Raw genomic sequence first — 17238 nt, 5'->3', positions numbered from 1 at the left:
CCTATCAACCACAGGAGGCATCACTCCCACCTGCGATCCAGCTATATCATTATCCAAGATAAACTGTATTCCTGGACAAGATAGTTTATCTATTACTCCTACTACCACTTTACCACTGGACATTCCAACTTTACCTGATATAATGGTACACTACTCCTCTCACCTTGAATGGCAATATTCTTCCCAGACTACTTAACTCCTCATCTCTTACCATGAAAGATTGACTAGCTTCCGTATCTCTTAAAATTGTGACTTCTTTACTTGCTCCTCCTGATACGCATGAGTAAACTTTATCCACACAAGTAAATTCTTTAAAGAGATCTGGCACCTTCTTATCAGTCACCTCTTGATCAAGCTGTACAATCTTTCGCACCTCCTTCGCTTCACTTGTCATGTCTCTTCCATTCTCCTGGATTTCTTTTTTAATCTGAGGTACACTCTCCTTATTATCTCCCATCAGATCAACATTCCTTTACCATTTTAACAAACCCCACTGTCTTATCCTGTTTTACCACATCAGCCTTCCCAGTGCTTTTCGTCAACCACCATCACTGTGACTTTACATGGTCTAGTTTATTACAGTGAAAACATTTGAAACTTTTCATGTCTCTTCCATTCTCCTGGATTTCTTTTCTAATCTGAGGTACATCTCCTTATTATCTCCCATCAGATCACCTTTACTTTTACCACTTGAGTATTTCTCATGTCCCCAGTTTCTATTCCTCACAGGCTGAAACTGATGTCGGAAACAAAGCTTTGATTTATGAACTAATTCATAATCATCTGCAATTTCTGTTGCTAATCTCGCAGTTTTAACTCTCTGCTCTTCCACATGAATTCTCACTACATCAGGAATTGAATTTTTAAACTCCTCCAAAAATATAATTTCTCTGAGAGCTTCATACGTTTGAAAAAGCCCTTATCCACCTATCAAAATTACTCTGTTTGATCCTTTCAAACTCCATGTATGTTTGACCAAATTCTTTCCTTAAATTTCTAAACCTTTGTCAGGCACCAGTTCATATGCAACTAAGATGGATTTTTTCACCTCCTCATACATCCCAGATATCTCCCTCAGTAGTGATGCAAACACTTCACTAGCCCTACCTATCAGCCTTGTTTGAATCAGGTATACCCACATGTCCTGTGGCCATTTCATTTGTTTAGCCACCTTCTCAAATGAAAAGAAAAAGGCTTCTACCTCCTTCTCATCAAACCTTGGCAATGCTTGGACATATTTAAATAGATTCCCACCAAGCCTTCGACTTTAACGCTCTTTCTCACTATCCTCATCACTATCATCCAACTGTACGTTTCTCTTTACGTCTGCCAATTTTAACTGACTGTCATGTTTCATGGCCATTTTCTGAAGTTCAAACTCTCTCTCTTTATCTTTTTCCCTGATCTGTATCTCTCTTTCTCTTTCTTTTTGTTCTGCTTGGGCTATTCTTTCTGTTTTCCTTTCTTCTCTCTCTTTTTCCTCTCTCTCTCTTTCGTATTCAAGTTGCTTTAATGCTTTCTCATGTTCCATTTGTTTAATTTGTAACTGAATTTTTGTCATTTCCAATGAGTCAAACTGTATCTCAGACAACTTTAAATGCTTAGCCACCGCCATAATTACCTCACCTTTTCGCATTTTGTCAGGTAATGTTAACTGTAATGTTTTTTGCCAAATCTAAGTCTGCTTTTGGTCTCTGTCCGTAAGGTACTCCCTGTGACCGTCTCAACCCCCAAAAACTTCAGAGCCTCTGATAGAGCCATTGTCCACAACACACTCCCCGCTTAAACTAGAATACCTCACCTGATAAGCAACCACAATATGCTCACCCCTCACTGTCTTTAAGTTCACTAAGCCAATCCAATACATAAACTTTTATCCCCTCAAGCCCCCAATTTGTTATGGGCCAGAGTTTAGAGCACCCTAAAGTGTATCATGCAGTTCACCTGACCCACAACATTTAATACATTGTGGTATGGGGAGCACACGGCCCATTCTACAGGTTTGGTGGAGCAGAAATGGAGAAGTATTTTTTAAAGCAAAACAATGTTTATTCTCTGAACTCAAGTTAACCTTTTTAAAACATAGAGTGAACATCTTAGAAACCATTAATTCATATACAACCCCCAAAGAATACAACACTAAGTCACTAAGTAATCCTTTAAGTTTTCCTTTTAACATCCATACAACTTAAAAACAAAATCTTCAACAGAAGCACATCAGTCACATAAAGTCACTACTGAAAACATTTATAATCCTGAATTCACCAAATGATCAAGAGATAGTCTTTTCATGGCAGAGAGAACAGCAGTACAGCTGCTGTGTCTGGCTTCAGCTCGAACACTGAAAACTAAACTAAAACACATCCTGCAGCAATCAGCCTCAAACGAAAGTAAAAAGCTGACAGAAAGCCCAGCTCCACCCACTCTCTGACATCACTGCAGTAGTAAACACCCATTTCTTAAAGGTACTCTCACTACAGATATTTATATACACACCCATTTATAACACCCGTTTCTTAAAGGTACTCTCACATGACAAATTTAATACTATCCTTAACTTTCTTGGTTAACCATGGTTGATTTATCCCCTTCTTAGAATCCCAGAGTGGAAAAAGAGGTAGCTATGGGGGTACTAAAAGCATTGGCAATCATTTTCGAATATTCTATAAATTCTGGAATTGTTCCAGCAAATTCAAAGATACCAAATGTCTCTGCACTATTTAAGAAAGAAGGGGGAGAGAATATCGGGAACAAAAGGCCTGTTAGCCTTACAACAGCAGTGGGAAAATACTAGAATTCACCCGAAAGAATGTGATAAATGGGTGTTTGGATAATACTGATTTGACTGGGCATAGTCAACATAGATTTATAAATGGGAAAGCATGTTTGATGAACATGTTGGAGTTTTTGAGGATGATGCTAACAGGATTTATAAAGGCAGATTGATGGGCATGGTACACTTCGATTTTCAGACGGCTTCTTGTGAAGTGCCCACAGGAGGTTAGTTAACAAAATTAAAGAACATGGGATAGGAGGTAAAACACTGTCTTAGATTAAGGAATGTTTAACAGGCAGAAAACAGAGAGTAGGAATAAACAGGTCATTCATGCTTCGGCAGGCTTTGACTAGCCAGCTGTTGCAAGGACCAGTACCTGGGTTTCAGCTGTTCAGAATATACATCAACGATTTGAGTGAGGGGACCAACCAAATGTAATATTTCCAAGTTTGTGGATGACACAAAGCTAGGTGGGAATGTGCATTGTGAGGAAGATGCAACGTGGCTTCAAGGGAATTTGGACAGACTTAATGAGTGGGCAAAATGATAAGAGATGGAATAGAATGCGGGAAAATGTGAGGCTATCCACATTGGTAGGAGTAACTGATGAGCAGAATATTTCTTAAATGGTAAGAGATTAGAAAGTATTGATGTACAAAGGGACCTCGGTGTCCTCGTCAATAAGTCATCGAAAAGCTAACAAAAAGGTGCAGCAACAAGTTGGAAGGCGAATGATATGTTAGCCTTTATTGCAAGAGGATTTGAGTACAGAAATAGAAAAGTCTTGCTTCAATTGTATAGAACCGTGCTTACACCTGGAGTACTTTGTGCAGTTTTGGTCCCTTTGCCTTGGAAAGGATGTTGCTGCCATAGGGGAGTGCAGCGTATGTTCACCAGACTTATTCCTAGGATGGCAGGTCTAACCTTTGAAGAGACATCAAGGAAAATGGACTTGCATTCCTTAAAGTTTCAAAGGATGAGAGGCGTTTAAAAATCTACAAGATTCAGGAGAGATGCAGGCGAGATATCTCTCCTAGTTGGGGAGTCTAGAATCAGTGGACACAATTTCTAAATATGGGGGAAGTTACTTAGGATGAAGATCAGGATTAATATTTTTAATCAGAATGTTGAGAATCTTCGGAATTTTCTGCCACAGAGGGCTATGGAAACTCTGCCATTGAGTATGTTGAAAGTAGAGATCGACAGATTTCTAAATACCAGTGACATAAAGGGTTACAGGTATAATACGGGAAAAAGGCATTGAAGTGGATGATTAGTTATGATCATATTGAATGGTGGAACAGGATCGGTGGGGTCAATTGCTTGCTCTTGCTTCTATATTTAATAATTCCTGACGGACATCCTCACTGGCCCTGAAAAACTGTTTTTTGTAGACGATCAAATGTTTCCATTATGATAAAAAGAATTATCTTTCAAAATAATATATTTTTAAAGAATATCTCCCATGCCTATGTCCAATCACTATTGTTCCCTGTGAAATTTTAGGTAACAGTGAAAAGTTCAATAGATTGTACTTGTCTTTGACAAAACTTCAACACATTTGACTGTTTACTCTGTTTGAGGGCACTAGGGTCAGACTCAAACTAATAATAATGGCTTATTGTCACAAGTAGGCTTCAATGAAGTTACTGTGAAAAGCCCCTAGTCGCCACATTCCGGCGCCTGTTCGGGGAGGCCGGTATGGGAATTGAACCCACGCTGCTGGCCTTGTTCTGTAATTACAAGCCAGCTATTGAGCCCACTGTGCTAAACCAGCCCCAACTAATGTCAAGAAAGAGGAAATCCACACAACTGGTATTGCTAAATCACTCGGGGCGATTTTGAGCCCATACTTGCCGTTCCCGGAATTGGTGGCATGGGTGGAATATCCCACTCTTTCTTTTTCTTCAGAAAGGTTCAATAATTGGAGATAAATTTGGTCTGTGCAACTGGGGAGCTGCACGCCAATTTTCAGTCTCAGTCTGACACTTTGCCAAAATGTGGTAAAATCCTACCCTATGGCTGCATTTTTCTTCAACATCAGCAGCAAGCACCATGTTTTCATCACAAACAGTGAAATCTGGGCCTGTGAAAGAATCGTAGAACCATAGAGTTCCTACAAGAAGGCCATTCATCCCATTGAGTATACACTGACCCTCTGAAAGTGCACTCCACCCAAGCCTACTTCCCTACCATATCCCAATAAACCCCTTAACCTCACCCACACGTCCCTGGACAGTAAGGGGCAAATTAGCATGGCCAATCCACCTTACCTGCACATCTTTGGACTGTGGGAGAAAACTGGAGTACCCTGAGGAAACTCATCAGCCATGGGGAGAATGTGAAAACTCCACACAGACAATCACCCAAGACCGGAATTGAATCTGGGTCCCTGGCACTGTGAGATAGCAGTGCTAACCGCTGTGCCACCGTGCCGTCCATAAGCATTCTGGTAGCATACTCTGCTGAGACAGGAGTCAGAGTGAGTGAATGAGTATTTGAGTTTCCTTTAGAATAACATTTTCACCCCACCTAGATCACTTCAAGTTCAGATTAAATTAGCATGAGCAGTGAGCGAAAGAATATGGCTTTCAGACCCAAACCATTATCCTTTCCCTGCCACTAGTTTCCACATGAATATAGATTTAATAATATTAATTTTTCATTGGGGGAGCATTATTAACAGCTGGTGCTATCCAGAATGGTTGAAAGGATAACTAGTGTTAGAACTGTCTGTATCCCTGGTACTTTGACCAGTTGGAGAAATCTTTTGCATATTTTTCCATTCAGAATGAGTCCCTCTCTTTATTTTAATAATATAATGGGCACCCAATCACTTCTTCCTTGAAGTTTGCACAGCATCCATTTTCAGGACTTAAGTTTCATATTTGCTTCATGTGAAGCTGAACACTCAACCTCCAAAAAGAAACAAATCCAAAAGGAACAAATATTAAAAATATCAAAACCAAAGTATTAGAAGTTGGGACTCCTTGCACTTCAACTTGCTATTTTCTAAACCTCGCATTGGTTTGTCTATCCAGGATGTTTAAGTGAGGGAACCCTAACCTAGGCCTATTATTATATCAAAGGGAACAAAGACCCAAAGTGAGCGAGTTTAGCCGCATGTTTCACAGAGCTTGCAGCACCGATAAACACATGACTATAAATGCCACCCACATTAGAAAAGGGGCCTACGTAGGGAACGCGCAGCCGAAGCTGCACTTAGCCCTGTTTTGTGCACCGAGGAGCTCTACTCACCGGAACTCCTCAGTGCAGCGAGAGTTCGGGACACCATTTTTAAATAGCATCCCGATCTCAGAGGTCCTAGATGTGATCCCCGAAGGAGATTGATACCATGCCTCATGTAACACAGGAATCTGCACATTAAAGAAAGTGAGACTAGCTGTCTTGCTTTAATATGGAGATTTGCTAAAATGTGACCATGTCCACATTGGGTGGGGTTTACATCGCAACGTCTCACAAGATCACGTTAGATCTCGTTAGGCGTTGCGAGCCGGGTAGATCCTGGGAGCGGGTTCTCCCAGCTTCTATTGCCTATGCTGCACCGCGGAGAGCTGCTTTTCAGATGCAGCATGGCCATTGGATCGCGCCCTATATATGAGTAGGTGCATTGCAGCAACTCCCCAAGATTCCTTTATCAGCACCTTCCAAACTCGCATTCTCTTCTGCCTAGAAGGACAAGGGCAGCAGATGCATGAGAGCATCACCACGTGCAAGCACCCTCCAAGCCACAGATCATCGTGACCTGGAACCATATCGCCAATTCCTTCACTGACGCTGGGTCAGAATCCTGGAACTTCTCCCCCGAACAGTACTGTGGATGCAACTGCACCAAATAAACAGCAGCTATTCAAGAAGGCAGCTCACCATCATCTTCTCGAGGGCAATTTGGGATGGACAACAAAAATGCTGGTTTAGCCAGTGATACCCATGCCCGTGAAATAATGTAAAAAAAAAATAGATGGCACGGTGGTTAGCACTGCTGCCTCACAGTTCCAGGGACCCGAGTTCAATCCCGGTCTCAGGAAACTGTCTATGTGGAGTTTGCACTTCCTCCCTGTGTCTGCGTGGGTTTCCTCCGGGTGCTCCGGTTTCCTCCCACGGTCCAAAGATGTGCAGGTTAGGTGGATTGGCCATGGTAAATTTTCCCTTTGTGTCCAACATGTTAGGTGGGGTTACTGGGTTATGGGGATAGGGTGGAGGTGTGGGCTTGAGTAGGGTACTCGTTCCAAGGTCCGGTGCAGACCCCACGGCCCGAATGGCCTCCTTCTGCACTGTAGATTCCAAGATTCAATGTTTATCTCCAAATGAGATAGGACTCTCCATGGCTTAATTCGTTACAACAGGTGTCTTTTTATTATCATTAATCCATCTTACAATCTACGTAAATAAGGAAACCCTAGCTACTAATTAGTAATGGGCTCTTCCTGTGTCAGCAAGTTATTTTTTTACAAATAGTTGATACCAAATATTTAATCAAAGCTACTTTGTTGTCTTTGTTTTAGATACTGGTTAGCTGCTTGTCACAGCATTGCCAATAAATAATACTCTGAGTATTTCTACAATTGCTGAATTAATGAGACAGTTTCTGGCTTAAAACTGAATACATTTCCATTCCGAAAGTGAATAAAATTAGACTTTTTAGGGTTAACTCATTAAACACTCAAGGTGACTATTTAGCTTCTGACATGCCAATTTCTTCAAACAATTTGTCTGCTTTGCATATTGCCTCTTTGTTACTGTAATGAATGTTGAGTGAGCAATTGGCATCGAAGGCTGGAGCTAAAATTAAAACAGCTTAAATTAATTTCTGTATTATACTGAGAGGGAAGATACAATGCCGTCTGTTTGATGTTCATCTTTTGATATTCAATCTGATATTCCATATCCTTTCCCCACTAGGCTAATGGGAAAAGGAAATGGACTGTCTCACCGAATATTCACTCATCAGTCTTATGATTCGGTGGCATATGTTTGAATGGTTATGTATCAGTCTAATCAGTTCTAACCAAAAGGGAAGGATTTACAGTGGGTACACAAATTCAATTTATGGTGGGGAATACTCAGAAAATCCGGCATCCCATTACCCACCCACATCACAAACTCACACACGCACCACACATCGTGACCCATGTATGGTACTGAGTCACACACATCAGGAAGATTCCAGTTCTGCTGAACTAAATAACCACAACTAAGTCAGTGGTGAAGTCACACTGGTCTCCAAGCACCTGATTTAAGAATAGGCCAAAATAACTGGGCTCCTTACTCCTGTTGCTGCATTGTGACGGAGGTGGAAACATACCTGAAAAACGCAAAAGCTGCGGAGATCATAGAATTTACAGTGTAGAAGGAGGCCATTTGGCCCATCGAGCCTGCACCAGCCCTTGGAAAGAGCACCCTACTCAAGCCCACACCTCCACCCTATCCCTGTAACCCAGTAACCCCACCTAACCTTTTGGGACACGAAGGGCAATTTAGCATGGCCAATCCACCTAACCTGCACATCTTTGGATTGTGGAAGGAAACTAGAGCACCCGGAGGAAACACACGCAGACACAAGGAGAACGTGAAGACGCCACACAAACAAGTGCCCCAAGCCGGGAATCGAACCTGGGACCCTGGAGCTGTGAAGCAACAGTGCTAACCACTGTGCTGCCATGCCACCCCAGATATTTGGGCTCTAAGGTCTCTCTCACTCCCCTTTGAATAGTTTCCGAGCATTGACTGTTCAGTCTCACCGTGTGAAAAATAACTGAGGATCCAGAGGCAAGAATAATATGGTCAACTTAACTTTACAATGTGTCACTCTTTTCAGAAGAAGGTGGGATAATAGTTGCAGAAACTCGGAGAAGAAATTGTTGCAATTCATATTTAGCTTCTTCAGCAAAGGGTGTGTGGGTGGCATGTAGGTCAGATGCCTCAATGTGTTATCCTTAATAATTTCATAGCAGGGGTGTGTGATTCAAAACAAACCTGTTGGACTTTAACTTGGTGTTGCAAGACTTCTTACTGTGCTCACCCCTGTCCAACACCGGCATCTCCACATCATAAATTATTTACTGCAGCATTCCTCTCCTCATTTCTTCTAAGACGTGTTCATATTTGGTGAAACAATCTCTGATCCCTTTTTCGTGAATGCAGGTGGGAAATTAGGACAGTGCAATGGCAGTTCCCCATTGGTGCTGAGGTGGCTTGATTCTGCACAAGCTGTTGCTACCTAACTCAAATCATCTTTCCAGAATTCACTCTCTCACAATGCCGCTGAGAACCTGTCAATGAATTGCATAATTAACCATTTAAAAAAAAAAAATTACTGATTAGACCTCAGCTAGAGTATTATGTTAATTTGAGGTGCCAAATTTAGAAGCATGCCATGACCTTGGGGAAGTTTCAGAAGTGATTGACAAGAATGATAGCAGGGATCAGGGTCTTCACTGATAGGCATAAATTACAGAAGCGAGTATTGTTCTCCATCAAGCAGAGAAGATTAAAGGGAGAGGAAGCATAAGTTTTGGGCAGAATCTATTGGATCTTAACCTTACCGAAGGTGAGGTGCAAAAGATCCCGGTTACCCACCCAGTGGTGGTGGGTGGGTAGCCACTTTGCACATTGAACTGCACAACTGTAGGATGAATGGAGATGCCACCGGTATAACCTTGTTGATGGACCGCCCTCCCCCATCCAGTGAGGCCAAATCCCAGCACACGCCTGGAGGCAGCCTACTGTTGATCGTCAGGGAGGCCCAGGAGGCCTCTTTCAGTTCACCGACTAGCTCGCCTGGAACCACAGCTCTCAGTGGACCACAGCTGGTGTGGCAGGGGAAGGAATTCCTGACGCCCCAAAGCCTGTCAACGATCTACAAAGCAAAGTCAGGAGTGTGACACACCCATACCTACCGTCGTAACCTCCGATGTCAGATCTACCTTCTTGAAAATTAACCTTCGGAAAGCAACAGGCCCTGAGGGAGTCCCTGGTCGTGCACTCAGATTCTGCACGGCCCAACTAGTGGGTGCGTTCGCGGACATCTTCAACCTCTCCCCACTTCCGAGGTTCCCACCTGCTGTAAGAAGACCACCATCATACCGTCATAAGTCTTTAAAGTCTGGGAAGACATACATATGCCTAAAACTGTCAATAGCGATAACTTGCCAGTCTGCTGGTGTCTTCTGTATATGCAGAAGAGGATGACGGAACTTGTCACAGTCGGCATGCAGGAAGTTTATCGTACCTTTTTCAAGAAGAACCAGGCAACATGCCTCAATGACTACCTTCCGGTGTACTTGACATCGATCATCATGAAGTGTTTTGAGAGGTTAGTCATAGACACATCAACTCAATACTGCCAGAATGCCTTGATCCACTGCAATTCACAGACTGCCACAACTGGTCCAGAGCAGATGCCATCTCCCTGGCCTTTCACTCATCCCTATAGCATCTCAATAACAAGGACTCCTATGTCAGACTCCTATTTATTGACTACAGATCCGCATTCAACACTACAATCCCTGCCAAGCTCATGTCATACTCCAAAACCTAGGGCTTGGATCCTCGACGTCCTGACCCATTGACCACAATTAGTAAGGCTAAACATCAACACCTCCTCCATGATAGTCCTCAATACCAGGGACCCACAAGACTGTGAACTATACTCCCTATGTACACATAACTGCGTGGCAAAATTTGACTCCAACTCCATCTACAAGTTTGCTGATGACACCGTCCATTGCCACGGGACATCCTTCTTGAGGAGTCCTGACTAAGGGACAGCTGTACTGGGCTGAATGTCAAACAACGATGAGTCAGAGTGCAGGAGGGAGATCGAGAATCTAGTGGCATGGTATAACGACAACAATCTCTCCCTCAGTGTCAGCAAAACTAAGGAACTGGTAATTGACTTCAGGAAGCAAAGTATCGTACATCCCCTCTCTGCATCAATAGTGCTGAGGTGCAGATGGTTGACAGCTTCAAATTCCTAGATATGCACATCACCAACAATCAGTCCTGGTCCACCAAAGTTGATGTTACGACCAAGAGAGCACAACAGTGCCTATGCTTCCTCAGGAAACTAAGGAAATTCAGCATGTCCACATTGACTCTTACCAATTTCTATTCATGTATCATAGAAAGTATCCTATCTGGCTACATCACAGCTTGGCATGGCAACTGCTTGGCCCAAGACCGTAAGAAACTGCAGAGAGTGGTGAACCCACCTCCCATCCATTGACTCTATCTACACCTCCCGCTGCCTTAGGAAAGCGAGCAGCATAACCACTGACCCCCCTTCCACCGGTGATAGTCTCTCTTCCAACCTCTTTCATTTGGCAGGAGATACAAAAGTCCGAGAGCACTCACATTTTCAAAAACAGCTTCTTTCCCTCTAGTACTAGACTCTCAAAAGACCCTCTTGTGGACTGAATTGATCTCCCCACACATCTTCTCAACTGTGTAGCACTACACTCAGTATGCTTCACCAGATGTCAATGTCTATGTATTTACATTGTGTATTTATGTACATCCAACGTTTTTCATGAATGGAATGATCTGCCTGGACTGTATGCAAAATAATACTTTCCACTGTACCTCGGTATGCATCACAATAAATCTATATCTAAATCTAAAGAGACAAGAGCAGCAGAAACCTGGAAACCCCACCACCTGGAGGTTCCTATCCAAGTCACTCACCACCCTGACTTAGAAATATATCGTCGTTCCTTCAATGGCTCTGGGGCGAAATCCTGGAACTCCCTCCCTAACAGCACAGTGAGTGTACCTACACCTCAGGCGACCTGTTGCATCCACAAACAATTTGCCGACTTGACTTGAAAGAAAGCCGGACGGATTCTAGCGACTGACAATTTACAATCAAGAATTAAAGAAGGCTACTCCATTGACCGCACCTAATGTCGAGACCATGATAAAACAGAACCCAAAGCTTGATATTTCATGGCATCAGATATCAGTCATGGTATTTGGTCAATTCCCTTAAAGATGAAAAATTTGCCTTTACCTTTCAAGGCCAACAATGCACATGGACATGCCTGCCGCCAGGGTCCCACAATTCACCTTTTACTTTTCACCGAAGACTCGCCCCAGCATTCGAACATTTTCCTCAGCCCAAGTGCTTGGTTAAGTAAGTAGATGACCTCCTCCTGCAAACAGATGGGAGGGAGGACGAACTACAGCTTTGAGCCAAGTTATTAGTTCTACTCACCTCCCTAGGTCTAAAAGTGAACCTTAAGTAATCTCAAATCATAAAGCCCCAAGTCACATACTTTGGAACAAATATAACTTATGGAAAAGGAGAAACATGCAGAAATAATACTTAAGCTTCCTATTCCGAGAGATGTAAAGTCCCTCCCATCCTTTCTAGGATTAGTCAGCTACTGCTGTAACCACATTGATGGCTTCGCCACAAAAGCTGTCCCTTGGTCGGGACTTCTCAAGAAGGATGCCCTGTGGCAATGGATGGAACACCATTGTGGACTGAAAAAGGTTTTAGCCACAGCCCCAGATTTGTACTCTAGAAGTAGCGGCCACTGAGTCAGCCAATTTGGCTGTTCTGCTATAAAAAAAACATGACAGACTTGGTCCGGTGGCATATGCATCCCGACTCCTGACTCCCTTCGAACAGAGGATTTCTGTATCTGAACGACATCTGTTAGCAGTTTTCTGGGCAGTACAGAATTTTACATAATTATCGGATTGAACCCTTTAACTATTCTCACTGAACATACACCAATCCATCTGTTACTGGATGGACGCATTAAAGATGGGTCAGTAAGTTAGAACTGTATACCCTGATGGACACGAATGCTCCAAGGCCGTGCCATTACTATTAAGAGAACCAGAACACCTACCTTCCTCACAGACAAGCTCAGTTACATATGGCAACAGCATGAATGTCTGGTCTTGACAGTGAACGATCCCATGTTTCCGTTCGTGCCAAAACTGAAAGGGGGGTAAGTCCAGGCTGCCAAGGACTGGGCCATCGCCCTCACCCTTAAATTTATTTGTCGATATGGCATTCGGAAGACAGGTTGTGATATCTATATGCACCATTAGTAGAATTGGCGTTAAGACTACCAGACAGAATGAGTGCCCAGATTGCTGAATTAGCAGCAGTAGTTTATGTGGTTAATCACCCAGATAAATTTCCCCACCAGTGGACATACATTCAATAGTATGCATGTGTGCAGTAGATTAACAGAATTTCTGCCCCTGTGGGAGGCAAGTAGTTTTGTATCAGCAGACGGGAAGCCTTTGTCATCTGCACTACTGTTAAAGTACATTATTCAGTCAGCGCAGGGACAGGAATCTGGGATTGTCAAGGTGAAAGCAAGTCATAAATCATCACCCGTAGGCACATCAAAGCAGGCAAATTTGCAAAAGCAAAGGGGAGCCATGGCAACGCCCAATCGGCGAAAAAATTATCGTTATCACAGTTAATCAGACTAAGTTAGAGGACTTGGTAGAGGCACAGAAGGCAAATGAGGATTTGAAAGATTTCCAGCATCTTATAACAAATAGAAAGCTAAAATAGAGATAAAGGACGGTCTTGTCCTTAAGGACGGAAGATATCTGGTGCCGGCCCAGGATCGGAACCAGATAATCTATCAATTTCACTATGTCCAGGGACACCAGGGTGTAAATGCAACTACGGGAATAATCAAACGTTTATGTTGGTGGCCCAAAGTAGATGGAGCCGTGAAGCATAATGTGGAAAATTATCTGGTCTGTGCTCAAAATAATCCAGACCTCTATGCTGAGAAGGAAGACCTTAGACACACCAGACCGGTAAATGGGCCATGGACAAATTTACAAGCAGACTATGTGGGCCCCTTGCCACCACGTGAGGGGGGTGGGGGTTACAAATACATTTTGGTCATTATTGATACCTTTAGCAAATGGATTGAAGTATTGCCTACCAGGACGAACACGGCAAAGCTAACAACCAATATGCTGGTACAGCAGATGTTCATGCAATGGGTACTTCCCTGGAGCACTGAATCAGACCAAGGAACTCTTTTCACCGCTCAGGTGATGCAGAATATAGTGACCCTATTGAGAATAAAACAGAAATTCCACATCGCCTATTATCCACAGGCCAGAGGCATAGGGCTGGTTTAGCTCAGTGGGCTAGACAGCTGGTTTGTGATGCAAAGTAAGGCCAGCAGCATGGGTTCAATTCCCCTACCAGCTGAGAATTCTGAATTCTCCCTGTGTGTACCCGAACAGGTGCCGGAATGTGGCAACTAGGGGCTTTTCACAGTAATGTTCATTGCACTGTTAATGTAAGCATACTTGTGACAATAAAGGTTATTTACATTTATTTACATTTAATGGAAAGAATGAACAATGAAAAGCATGATTCAAAAAAAGTCCAACAAAATAACTCTATTTGGAATGTAGTTCTGTCCTTTGTCCCAAAGATAGTATGAAAGATTCTATCCAGTTCAATGGTTTTACTCCCCATGTCCTAATGACAGGACGGCCCATGACAGGATTGGAACCCTTGCTGGGATTGGATATGGCAGTGCCAGAATTGACATCTGTCAGCCATGAAAAGGCTGTACAATAATTTATGGGTAATATCCAAGCCTTCCAAATGGCCGCTGTAGTTAAAATGGGACAGGAAAAGAAGGGCAGCGAAGCATACTTTGATGGGAAGGCTAAGCCTGTGGAGTATGAGATTGGGAAAAAGGTCATGTTCCAAATTCACCAACCTGGAATGCTTTTATCCCCTAACTTTGTCGCCCACATTCTTATAGTAGACTAAGCAAGTCCCTTGGTTTACAAAGTTTTATTAGACCCTGGTTAAACTGGATAGTACCATGTAAACCAATTAAAACTATTTAACCATCAAGGCAATCACCAGCACCATGTGTTGCTGGATGCGGGTGAGGGAGACACAGTTCCACCTCCCGCTGCTACCCTTGTAGAGAATGGAGCATCTGCGGACGCTGCCGACAGCTCTAATGAAGGCGACAGACTTGCAGAAGTGCCGAAAAGCAAAATCGCGAAGGAGATCTCACCGTATGCCCCCAGGTTGGGAGAGTAAAACGTGAAATGGGAGACGCTTAGTCCAACACGATCCTAGTGATGAAGAAACTTTGGCTGCTTGGCTAGCAAAATTGACACTGTAAATAAGAGCAGATATTACCTTGATGTTTTCTCGATCAAAATGAGATGCATCATGTGCCTTTTAACCATGGGAACAGTGGTGATAACAAGGACCCGTAGTGGACCGTCAGGTTGTGCGAACCTGATAGGAACGATCTCCCAACAATGGAGTGCAGTTTGGGATGAGAAGTGGTCCAACCTACCATCTGTTGAATTTTGTAAAGATAAAAGTAAGACTCAGAATTCCTTAGTAGATCTTGAAGCTTCAGTGACTGAAAGCATAAAACAGCGCCCCATGGAGAAACTTCTACAAAAATTAATAGTCTGTGAGAACAGTAATAGTACAGGGATTTGGGAGACAAAGGATCGATTGAAGTGTCCGGAGTCAACCCCAGGACACAGTAATGGGTTGATAGTGATAATGGATACATTTTATATGATAATGTACACCATGAATTCGTACCAGTAGTTTTAAATATTGCAAAAATGGAACCCCTGGATTGGTATCCTGCCCAGATCAAGAGACTAAATATTGTTAGGCGAGTCATAGATCATAAAATTTACAGTGCAGAAGGAGACCATTCGGCCCATCTGGTCTTGCGCCGACCCTTGGAAAGAACACCCCACCTAAGCCCACACCTCCACCCTATTCCCAAAACCCCACCTAACCTTTTGGACACTAAGGGCAATTTTAGCATGGCCAATCCACCCGGAGCACCCAGAGGAAACCCACGCAAACACGGGAGAAAGTGCAAACTCCACACAGACCACTACCCGAGCCTGGAATTGAACCCGTGACCCTGGAGCTTGAGGCAGCAGTGCTAACCACTGTGCCACCGTGCTGCCCCTGCAACGAAGTAGGGAATGGCAGGAAAAAGAGAAGGCGAAAAAGGGACGTGGTAAATAATACGGCACCCCTGTACAGTACATGAATGACGACTGTTCACAACTGATTTTAAAAATTTAGATGAAAAATTGAGAATTTTAACAAGACAAGTTAACAAGAGAAGACAATTAAAAGCATATTAAGGAAATTAAACAAAAGCAAGAAGCTGGGGGGAATGAAGAAACGAATCAAGCAGAATTAGATATTTTGAAAATACTCGAAGAACATGCAAAAACGATTAACCAGATAATAAAAGAGAAGGCTAATGATTCAGACCAGAATCAGAATTTTTTTTTTTGCAGTATTTATGGAAATTGGATGATTGAGCAATTGGAGAAAAAAATTTGAGAAGTAAATAAGGATTAATGCCATCATAGCTTAGTATCATGGATTAGCAATGAACAGTTACAAAATTTGACCAATAGGGACATTAACACAAAAGTTGCAGGATGCCAACTTAAACAGCTAACTAAAGTTTGGTTCAGTGAAGAATGTATCGGAAATAGTGGAGAAGCAAGAAGAATGGTACTAGGAATTTCCATCATCCCAGTTGAAGAGTCTGGGATGATGGTCTTTGAAGTAGAAAACATTGGGATCAACCAGCATGATGTGTGGATGGGACACAAAGATGCACGTCCTATATGAGGTATAATGGAACATATCATTAGTAGGATCTATGCTGGGCAAATGTCAGCAAGCCAGCAAAATTATAGTCTGTCCATATCCAATATACCCCTCCGATCAAGCCAAGTGTGGATTTAAGACACATGATAATGTAACCTAGAAGTTAGAGCACTAAAAACAGAAATCCCAAAGGTCGCACATGTGGGTAAAGGAGAATATTGTGTTAGCACCTCACTGATATTGGTATGGACCAGAAAATTGCCTGTTGAGAAACCCACATTTGCAATAAACCCCAGTTTCAGCTAGAATTGGTCAAATTGAGTGAGTTAATATTCATAAACGAAAACAAGAGCAAATTTATGTCACAGAGGAAATTAAATCAGTACTCAAGGATTATTGGGAGAAATATGTGACAAATATACAACTTTTACCAGAAACTTTATTAAAAAGTGCCTTAAATATGCTCATTTAACATATCAGAAGGTATTTTGAGAAGTAAGTGAAATCAAAACTGACATAAATTAGTTGGTGGGATGATATTTTGAATTGGGGAACAAATATACAACTTCACCAATTTGAACGAATGATATCACACTTAGTAACAACAATCGTGCTTATTATTTTATTGTATCAAACTTACACGAGGTTTACGTTAAAGCGCTGGAATATTAAGGTGGACAAGAAATTGGAGATGGAGTTGTTTTTTGCAAAAACGGGAAAGATTGATGGAAACATTGTATGCCAATGAATAATTATATATATACACATTAATGTAATTGCTTTAAGTGGTTATAATTAGTTGCGTCGC

This window comes from Scyliorhinus torazame, chromosome 3, assembly GCF_047496885.1.
Source record: "Scyliorhinus torazame isolate Kashiwa2021f chromosome 3, sScyTor2.1, whole genome shotgun sequence".
In the NCBI taxonomy this organism is placed as follows: domain Eukaryota; kingdom Metazoa; phylum Chordata; class Chondrichthyes; order Carcharhiniformes; family Scyliorhinidae; genus Scyliorhinus; species Scyliorhinus torazame.
The sequence above is the reverse complement of the archived record's forward strand: the minus strand, read 5'-3'. Positions refer to the sequence as shown.